We start from the raw sequence: 10,907 nt of genomic DNA, 5'->3' as shown, positions 1-10,907 counted from the left end.
ACGCTATCACGATCCACTCTTCAAGACGAAGCTCAAGCGTGCTCCAAGTTTACTTTTTTTTTTCCTCCATGACCTCTGCGCTTAGTGGAAAATACAAATGAGTCGATGGCGCTCGTTCGAGAATCGCCAACGCAAATTTGTGTACCGCCCATACCTAGAGATATTCATGCTGCTTACAACAAGGGCAGAAGGGACGCCTTTGCCAAATGGATTCTGTATAAACTACACCAAAAACAACGCTCTTTTTGTCGTGGGAAGTAGTTGTGGATCGGGCAACCGCTACGCTATTGCCATGGTCGACGAGAAGAGCAATATATTAAACGTGGCCTTACTAATATAGACGCGCATTCCTGCCACCGGAGAAGCAAGCTTAGCAGTTAAGTACGAGAAGAAGCTCTACGATTTCCAATGGATCCCGCACAGTTACTAGGAATTCTCAGCCAGCTTTATTTCAGTTGAAGCGCTAAAGTTAGTTATAAGTAGTCGTAATACTTGCAATTAAGTATTTGGTTTGCGGCTCATCAGGACCACTCGGTCAGCACTAACGAGCATGCTCCATTTGCTGGGCGAGATCTCACACGCTGCGCACCAGATCAGGAACTGCTCAAGGAAGACTGCGACTACTGCTAACACCCACATAGCACTTTTCACAAGATCACCTCGCACTAAAGAGATGGCAAGAAATCCCCCCGCCCCTCAGAAGCTCAACCGAGCTCAGACTGTCCAATGAGGAATGATTGAAACCAGATTTATTCCCACGCCTTTTGTGCTTTTTTTTCTTTTTTTTTATTCACATACCCTAAAGGCCCTTGCCGGGCATTACATAGGGGGGGTTACAGTAAACGGGGTGGGGGTGAGGTTACATTTGAATAGAAATACACTTGTTAAGGCCAGCATAAGCGAGGCAAACAATAATGAACACTATCGCACGCAAAATAATTTACAAGGTTCGACATACAGGTTTAAAAAATGATAAAGAACATTTTTTCCTTCTTTTTTTATACAATATTAATCGAATTTTTTAACATTTCTACAAACGCGTCGTGGTTTTTTATGGACACAACATCGTGTGGTAGATCATTCCAATGACGGATGGCACACAACAGGGGCGAGTTATATAAGATGTTAGTGCGCGCATATGGTGCTAAAACTTTGAAAGGGTGATCTAGGCGCGGAAAATAGCGATGGGCAGGCAATATGTAAGTGGTAGCAAATGACGAATGATTATGATAAAGTTTGTGAAAATGAGATACAGTGCTAGAAGTCTTCTTTTCTCTAGTAATGGGAGGTTCAGTGATGCTTTGATATTAGTGATGCTCGAATGACGTAAGTAGTTTCTCGTTATGAATCGGGCAGCTTTATTTTGGAGAGATTCAAGTTTGTTAATTAAGTATATCTGGTGTGGATTCCAAATGAATGAGGCATATGCTATTTTAGATCGAACCAGTGAGGTGTATGCTGTAAGTTTTGTCTTCCAGTTAGCTTGATGTAAGTGGCGTCTAATGAATCCAAGTGTTTTAGATGCTTTAGATGTTATTGCGTCAATGTGGGCATTCCATGTCAGGTCGGCGGAAAGGTGAACGCCTAAGTACTTTAATGATGAATGGTTTTCTATTGGCATTGCGTTAATTAGATAGGAATTCAGCGGGGGGTTGGTAGTATTCGTAAACGTTATAACTTTTGTTTTAGAAGTGTTAATTTTCATTTGCCATTGATCGCAACAAGTAGAAATGCTGTCGAGGTCTTTTTGTAAAGCAGTGTGGTAGTCTCGGTAGTAATCTGTCTATAAATCACAGAATCGTCGGCAAATAATCGAGCAGTAGATGTCAGGTTTTTAGCAATGTCGTTAATGTAGATGAGAAACAGTATCGGTCCAAGTACTGAGCCTTGTGGTACCGCGGATTTAACTTCAATCAATGTAGATGGTGAATCATTTACAGTCACGAATTGATTGCGCTTACACAAAAAGTTATTTATCCAGCTGGTAACGTTTCGGTTTATGTTAAGGCAGTCTAGCTTCATTAATAGACGATTATGGGGGACTTTGTCAAATGCTTTTGCAAAGTCGATAAATACGGCATCAAATATTGTAGACGCATGAACGGCATGATGGAAGTCGGTAACTAATTCGAATAATTGTGTTTCACATGAACGCTCGCGTTGAAAACCATGTTGGTTAGGAATAAAGTAATTATGCTCGGTTACGTACTTCATTACTGCAGATGATATGATGTGTTCAAGTAATTTGCAAGGTATGCTGGTGAGTGAAATGGGCCTGTAATTTGATGGTATGGTTGAATCACCCGATTTGAATATTGGCGTCACGCTAGCGATTTTCCATGTGTCAGGCACACATCCAGTATCTATTCATTGTTGAAATAAAGCTGCAAAAACACGGGATATGACTGGCTTAGTAATTTTAAGTAACTTCGGGCATATACCATCAGGTCCAGGTGATGAGTTGTTTGCAAGGCGTTCAATAGCCGATTCGATACCTTCTGGAGTGATCATGATGTCATTCATTGTGGCGTTAATGGAGTCAAATTTTAAATCGGCAGAAATGGGCTCCTCCTCAGTGAAAACAGATCCATAGAATAAGTTCAGTTCTTCTGCAACCTCTGACGGTGACAATAGTTTATCGTCTTTAGTTAGATGAATTGACTGTCCAGAACAATTCCCAGGATTTACCACTTTCCAAAATTTTTTAGTATTCTTTGTTAGCAGCGCAGGTAAATCTTCATTAAAAAATTTGTCTTTAGCTATTTCTATTTCTTTGTCGCATAAATTTGCATAGTTTCTGTACTCTTCCCATTCGGCATCAGTGCCCGAAAATCTTTGATGCACCGCTTGACATGCGAGGTGAACCATGGGTTCTGAGTCGAAGATGTGATTTTGATTGAAGGAATGTATTGGTTTTTTAGTTGTAAGAGTTTCTGGTGAACCATTCGCCAGTTTTCATTAGTGTCACGAGAATGGAGGCTGGTGAGAAAGTGATCAGAGAAAGACGAGAAGTCAGACAGAAGGTGCTCTAGGTCAGCTCGTTTGTAGTCGTACAATAATTTCTTTTGTTTTTCTGGCTTTACGACTTTTATCATGGCCTCGCAGTGCAGAACATTGTGGCCACTGATACATTCTAGTACAGGGACGCACATATTCTCCGGTTCGTTAGTGAGCACTAAATCAAGAACAGAACTTCCGCGTGCAGGGAGAGAAACCATTTGTGTCATGTTAAATAGTGAGAGCGTATCAAGGAATTCTATATATTCATTTCTCCTTGTACCGCCTATAGGTGTGCACGTCCGCCAGTCTATTCCTGGATAATTAAAATCTCCAGCTAATATTATTGGTGATGTTGGATGTTTGCATTGAACAAAACTAAGTGAGTCGTTGAGATTATCGACAAATTCGATAGAAGCGTCTGGCGGACGATAGCACACCCCGACGATACAATTTACACCTGCCGACAATCGCAATACAATCCACAAAATTTGCAAGTGTGTGTCTCTGTCTAATAGTTATGCCTGAAAATGAGTTTTTACGGCAATCATTACGCCGCCACCACGCTGGTATGACCTGTCCTTTCTGAAGATATTGAAATCAGCGGACAAAGCGAGTTCGTCATTAGACACATCAGCATCTAACCACGTCTCTGTACCGAGGACTAGATCCGCACTGCAGCATTCAACGAATGTGGCAAGTTTATCTTGTTTGTTATAGATGCTACGAAAATTCGATACAACAAGAGATAATGTATGCGTACAAGAATTCCTGCGTGAAGCAGTGTTTACACGTGGTTCGTGCCTTGGTATTTCAACAATTGTGCTGTCATTAGCATTTTCAAATCCGTACAATCTATTTCCCAGGAGAACCTTATCAAAGAGCAGCTTATACTTTTCACCAGGCTTTCGTTCTAACTTTAAGAAATCGCGAAGTTTCTTTCTTATCATCTGTATCCTTGGCGAGAAGTCCTCCTCTACCCAGACTCGGGGTGAAGATAACTTCTGCAGCTTGTAGGCGTTTCTTAGAATGTTACTCTTATCTTTGAAGTTCAAAAGTTTCACTACAATCGGCCGAACTCGATCATCTGCGACTCGCCCTACTCTGTGGGCGCGTTCGATTTCACCCGGCTGAATGCCAAGATGCTGTGTGACAAATTCAGGAATTATTTTTTCTGTGTCCTTACATTTTTCGGCTGTCTGCTCCGGAATACCTTTGAAAACCAGGTTATTCCTTCGCATTCTGTTATTCAGGTCGTCGACCAGTAAATCTCCTTGCTCTGTCTGTTTCGTTTCAAGGCTTTTCAACTGGGCGTGTGATTTTTGTAGAACTTCGTTCACGCTCGTGACATCTTTACGCAAGATGTCTACGACGTCAAGTCGTTCTATTTTTGAAAGCCGCCGTTTCGTATCTGTAAAAGTCATTTGAAGGTCCTTCAACTTGCTTGACGTTACTTTCTAGAATTTCTCAAGTGACTGTCCTATATCTTTCACCAAAACCAATAGCTGGTCTACTTTGTCAGGCCCGGGGTTTGTTTCGATATCGCCGGCGCAAAGCAGTATGTGTGCAACACTGAACAAAACCACAAGTAGATGGCAACTTGGTCTCCAGTAACCAAGTTGCCATCCAGTTGCTCCAGTAACCAAGGAAATTTACGAGAATTTTCCTGCCCAATGTAAAAGGTGTGGACACAAGCCGTGTCTATTCGATCATATGTTTTGACTGGGCCCCTACCAAAGGGCATCGGATCTAACAGTGAGGAGTGCTGGAGTGACGGCGTATTCACTGAAGTCCTTCGATACCAAATCCAAGAGCTCATGACATCGGAAAAGCCTTCAACCTACCGGGGCTTGCATGGGCGGTGCCACCGAGTTAGCCTGGGGGCTATTTGTCGTCGGGCCCTAGTTTTTCTGGAACGAAATAAAGTTCTTGCTATGCTATGCCTAGCCCTTGACGTGGCGCTGCGTTCCATCGTAGCCCATGGAACGCAGTGCGGTATGTGTGGGGGACTTTACATCTTCATATTATCAGTAAAATGGGTGTGTCACCAGTGCTCGGAGAGATTGCCAGTTTCGCCAAACTCAGGCGATTCCACAAAGCACCTCAGCTGAGTTGTAAACTGCAGCACGATCGCCTTACTCCTCGCCATTTTTGATATTGCAATGAATCAGTTTGATAAAGAGGGTGTTTCACGTAGCTAGAACCAAAATATTTTCATGAGTGCTAAACCGCAGCAATATCAAACCAATTACATATACTTTGCCGTCATGTGGCGCTCGTTAGGGTTTCTCATGTTGCACTTAGTAATTCAGTAAGATGAACTGTGTAAAATTTTTAATTTTATTATTAGCATAAAGTGCGTTTCGTTACGCTGTAGGTGCCATTCCAAAACAATCAATAAATTTTATTGCGGCAACGTACAGGGTGCTGCACATGTATGCTGAATACGTCATTGTTATTCAACACCTCCTAGAACCCGATCTTAAATACATAATAAGAAAAGTTGTTAATTTGTTAATCAACACCACCATTGTCCGTCATATACAACACATTTCCCTCGTGAAGCAGTAACTAACATTCCACTTTTACCGGCGTAAATTTTAGTGAGGTGTTCACTTCCGGTAAGGTAGACCCCTCCCATGCTGCGAGATGATTTCTGGTGTTGTATAAAGAGGGCAACAAGATGTAAAATAAAACCACATGACGGCGCTCTTGCGCTACCGTACTGCACCGTACTGCAGCGTAATCAGCCGATGTGGCTCTAGGATTCTGCTTCCCAACTCTTCAGCTTTTTTGACGGCCGTACAAGACAGGAAAGCGCTACTCAGTGATATTCCTAGAGACATCCTAGCGGGTGAAAGATGCAGCCCCGCTCCCCTTGTTCTTTTGAAGGCACACCCTTAATTCGCAAGAGATCCCTTCTTCTATGGCGCAGCGGAAAATTCTATGTAATAGCGCCGGAAGGAAGACATTTGTACGCGAAAGCACACATTGTCTATAGCTTTCTTGTGATATGACAGTCCAACACGAGAGAAAGTACGGCGCCTACGACGACTGCCCGGGTTTTAGCGACAGGGCGCAAACGTGGGACGTGTGCACGAAGGCGGTCTTGCCGCGTGGTGACACCGAAGAGAAACCGTTGACGTGTTGAATCGCAGCGGCATAGAGCAACGCTCTTGCAATCGTAAACTTTTCGTTATGTTTCGCTCGATTTGCTACATCGTTTGATGCCCAGGCGAAGTGCCCTCCAGTGACAGAGTTTTACCGCTTCTCAGCAGCTACTAAGACCAGCGACAGGGCTGATATTTTCTGCCTGCGTACGTGCATACGTAATAATAAGCGAGTGCTTCTGTACGCGCTTTACCAAGTGCGCCTGTGCGTGCCACGAAAGCGTAGTCGTAGTTATGTATTTATGCGGCGCTTATGAAAACAAAAACAGACTAGAGAAGTGGTCTCAGAAAAATAAGAAAGGGTTCGTCGCGAACACCGTCTTGGGCGCGTTCGCGACGTATGCCCTATAAGCTTGAAAAACGCTTTTGGAAACGTAAAATTAGAAGATGTGCAGAAGAATGGACGAATTTCGGAAGTTGCAATATTTCAACACTAGAGAAAAAGTCCGAAAGCATCACGCGGTACGGGATTGACATGGTCAGAACCAATGCAAGCTAAAATGAGTGCGCGGGTGGCCTGTGTCATACACGTGAGTTGGAGTCCCTGTATGTCATCTCGTGAAGTTTCTAAACAAATGTGCATGTAATACGTAACGACCCTTGCCACTGGTTCCTCCTCTCACGAAAATTTAGAGAAAATGTATATTTTCATTCAACTCGGTACGCGTCCCGCTTCAGACCCCACCTAAACACTTAAACCCCCCCCCCTTCATTTCATTTCATCGGGAAACCCCTAGCGCCGTCGTTCCTAATAAGCGACAGGTTGACGACCCGGCACTGGTTAAGAGATTTGACTTGTTTCATTGCCTCGTCATTTGTTGTTAAGGAAGTTGGTTCTCGCGTCCGAGCCAAAGAATAGCCAATTTTATTGCTTTCTGATCCGCGCGATCACATCTGGTTCTCGAGATTAAGGATATTTCGTACCGCTCGTAATACCTAAAGCAAGAATTACGTTGTTTTGGTAATGTCCTACTCTTGCTTATTAACAAGAATTACCCATGGCCGTCACAGTGTCCAACCGAAGAATGCTGCGCATGTACGGCACTCAACGCATACAAGAAACTAGTGGCCCCTTTTGAAGTAATAGGATTGCAACAGAGGGTCCAAACAAGACTGTCTACGAATGAAACAACAAATGTGAAACCGTTGGGTTACATTGATCAGGTGGCCATCCTACAACAATTACGCCACACTTGGGGGCAGGAATTTGTGCAACCAGGAGCCCTTTCGTCTTTGCTAAATTCTTTTATTCGACATGACTGAAGATTTATGCAATTAGAAAAAGAGGAACGACTTCATCGCCGGGTAGCATTGGTTCACTTCTTGCGGCCCAACGGGTTGACAAAATCACCGTGTATGGCAGCAGCTTCGTTCGGCGCCATGATCAGGACAGCTGAAAACAGAGCACATCAGAGAACAGATTTGTGTAAGTACGACTTTCTGCATGAAGACACTTTTATGTCCTGCTTCTACATCGGTGCTGACTTTTTAAGACATTTTCTCGCCCATGAAATAAAAAAGAAAAAGTAACATGAAAGCCAAAGCTTTTGAAACGCATCTTAAGGATAAAATTTGGCTACACGAGTCATAATAACAAGTCTCACTGCTTAGACTAGGCTCAATAAATTGTCACAATCACGCGGACACTGAGAAACGCAGTGAGCAGCGTGATAACAGTGATTTGAATGCCGAAGTTTGCTAGTTGCGTTCATTTGTGGTTCGGCTTCGAACTTTCCAAGCGGGAATTAACTATTTGCAGGCAGGACTTCGATCCTGCCATTTTCGCCGGCCACTTTATCCACTAATTAAAAAGTAATTAATTTACTTATTTCAATACTCGTACATTTGATGACTATTGTCAACTTTAAATGCCTGCTGCTACACAAGATTAATTGTGACGACAGCGGGCACATATTTTACCTTCCTTAGTTTCGAGAATATTCGGACACATTTTTTAGAAATCCTGTGCACGTTGCATATAACTGCAAGAAAAAATATTTACCTATTGCGACAGCAACAGCGACAATAAAGTCGATCCCCAGTGAGCGGTTCATGTTCAGATTCTGAAAAACGTTTTGAGCATTAGCAAAACATACGCAGGCAGAACATCGTTTCACTAAAATATATTTCTCTCCTCTTTTCACCTGGCCTTTGATAGTACACTGAAGGGTTATGGGGTGGCTGTATCTGGTTCGATTTGAAGTCGCATACAATGAAATGTGTCTCTCTGCTTTTTACATATCTGAAACTTCCACTTTGTAGGTGCCACTAACGGTATTGAAATGCCTTCTACATATGCAATTTAGAATTGAGCAGAGCTCCTCTTTGGCATCAATTTTATTTTATTATCGATGGGTGTATTGACGTCATGGAGGCCGGCACTGCAGCCTAACACAGTGCGAATTCCCGCGTCATCACCCTATCCTAAACTTCTGCGGCGCCATTGAAGCAATGAAGAGGTTTAAGATATGGTACGTTGTTAACAAACGTGAGTACTCCGTTTTACATTATCATTACCTCAAATAGAGGGTGCTGCTCTAAATGAAATGCAGAAAAGCGAACACGTGCTCCTTTGCACATCATGAAATGGGAGAAATATATAAATACGGAATTCAGTCATTGCCAATATGGCTTAATGTGTACTGGCACGGGCGAAGCACAAGCCGGTAGCCTGTATCACAGGATGTACCAACCCCTATTATACCATCGAAAATGTTCGTTCCTATTCTCGGTAAAAGGCACAGTTGTCACGTTCTCCGAGTGCCGCTGTCTATATAGCCTTCTGCGAACAACTGCCTTGTATCCCACGGTATTCTGAATAATGCTTGTTTTTAAGCATGATTTCTCGTTGAACAACGCCAGTAGGTGTGTTGCGAGATTGCATAGTATGCATAAGTTACCTTCATAGGAAGTAGTTGCAACATTGCTTCGCAAATCAAACAATGATATTGCTTGCTACATAACACTGTTAGAGCTCTCTATATGTGACGCACGTGTAATTGCATAATATGTAAGCTTAACATGAATGCACACCTTTAAATCATGTTATTACAGAAAAGCCTCGTAGAGATTATTTGGTCACAAGCTCAGAAATTCACTGCATATATCAGGAACATTTTTTAGCTTTTATTACCGGTTATACATCAACGACTTGCCGAAGCTTTTTTGGCATGTAATGTCGATGCACTTTGTCGTCTAGTATGACGTTGCTTACGGAAGAATCATTTGCTGAGCCCTCCAAAGAATCGACACAAAAAAAAAACCGCACACATATCTTTCGCGTTCACTGCAGCAGAACTTTGTCGTGGTCAAACGGCTCACCGAGCTTCCGCAAAGACCACGAGAACGTGATTCTGTTATTTAATTTAGGGTTATCCCATTAGCGTCGTGATGAACAAACAAATACTAGGTACTGAACATGTCACGATTGTTTTGCGAAATTCGAAGCTACGTTTATCTATCGATTCACCCTTTCCATTCAGATCTGTATGAACAAACGAAAGCGAAATAGGACTTCTAAAGATGCCTGCACTTTAAATCTACGGTCAAATGCGCATAAATAGAAGAGCACCAATATGAAATAACTGTGGCTATTAAACTGCACAGGAAGACGAAAAAAATTAGGGAGGGGCAAAGCATCTAGCGAAGAGTGTTTTAACTCCACTAAAGTGAAACTTGTAGAGAAGCGAAACATGCAGTGTGCGCCAGTGTTTCCCACATCAAAATCACTACTAATGGGCAATGAGAGACAGAAGAAAGACTAGGCACAGAGATCCGTAGTCTGCTTTTAGTTAACGTGCACGCTGCGAAATTTTATTCTTTAACTATGCATAAGGAAAATCGCCCGCCGGCTTTACATTGTAGATCAAGATCGAGTGCCTATATGTACTGTGTGAACTGTGAACGGTTCTGCAGCGCGATCAGTCGCTTTTTTTCGATCAACAAAACAGCTAGCAGAAGCTGCCTGTGTCGACGTTGTCTGTCGCGCGCGAGGGCGCGTTCTCGTTCATTGCGAGCTGGTAGTTGAGCGTTAATCGCAGGAAGAACGTTTCCACAGTCAACGCGCGCTGTTCACTCTCTCTCGCCACACGGCGCGCGCTGAGGCAGTGGCACCCTCTCGCGTTCAAGCAAATTGGCCGTCCCGACAGCAGACGACGATTCACGCTGCACGCCGACACGTCGAGACCCCAAGGTGTTTCCCCCCTAATACAGCTTTACATTGTAAATGCAAATCTGCTAACATAGAAGTGCAGCGCATTTTATGTGCTGTAAACCTAACAGAGTTTATACGGCCAAAGCGGCATGAGGTCATTTACTCACCACCAATATGGCTGAAGGTCCTCAGAGATTTGGCCGATACGTCTAGGGTCTATTACAGACGGGCTCCCACTGTTCTTATATAGTCCCAACTAGATTACCCTTGTCATTCATGCCAGTGAAATAAAAACAAACCGTGCTATGGTGGTCAGCAAATGAGGTATATTTAAATGTTTAAATTGAAATTCTTCCAGTCTGACAGCCCTATATACCATTTAGTACTCGCAGCGAATTTTTGCAATATCATCATTGCCAAAAAGAAGAAACTTGATTGTTAACGTTACCGACCCGCTCACATAATGAAACAAACACTGTGTCGCAATTTCTCCGCAGAAAATGTTTCATTTCTAGCCGCTAATGAATATGCTACGTTCATACAGCGCTGTTCGGAGTGGTTACTTTTTATGAAATCTGATATTATAC

General features: G+C 43.0%; 1 long non-coding RNA gene across 1 annotated transcript; it reads right to left on the bottom strand.

The window, feature by feature from the left end:
- Positions 1–7,392: 7,392 nt before the first annotated feature.
- Positions 7,393–10,538, bottom strand: LOC119395875 (uncharacterized). The gene is made up of 3 exons (XR_005184352.2): positions 10,488–10,538; positions 8,170–8,230; positions 7,393–7,560 (listed from the first exon to the last, which is right to left on the bottom strand). It is a non-coding gene; the product is annotated as an uncharacterized LOC119395875 (long non-coding RNA).
- Positions 10,539–10,907: the final 369 nt, after the last annotated feature.

The sequence above is a fragment of the Rhipicephalus sanguineus genome, chromosome 6 (assembly GCF_013339695.2).
Source record: "Rhipicephalus sanguineus isolate Rsan-2018 chromosome 6, BIME_Rsan_1.4, whole genome shotgun sequence".
In the NCBI taxonomy this organism is placed as follows: domain Eukaryota; kingdom Metazoa; phylum Arthropoda; class Arachnida; order Ixodida; family Ixodidae; genus Rhipicephalus; species Rhipicephalus sanguineus.
This window is presented reverse-complemented; position numbering and strand designations above follow the sequence as displayed.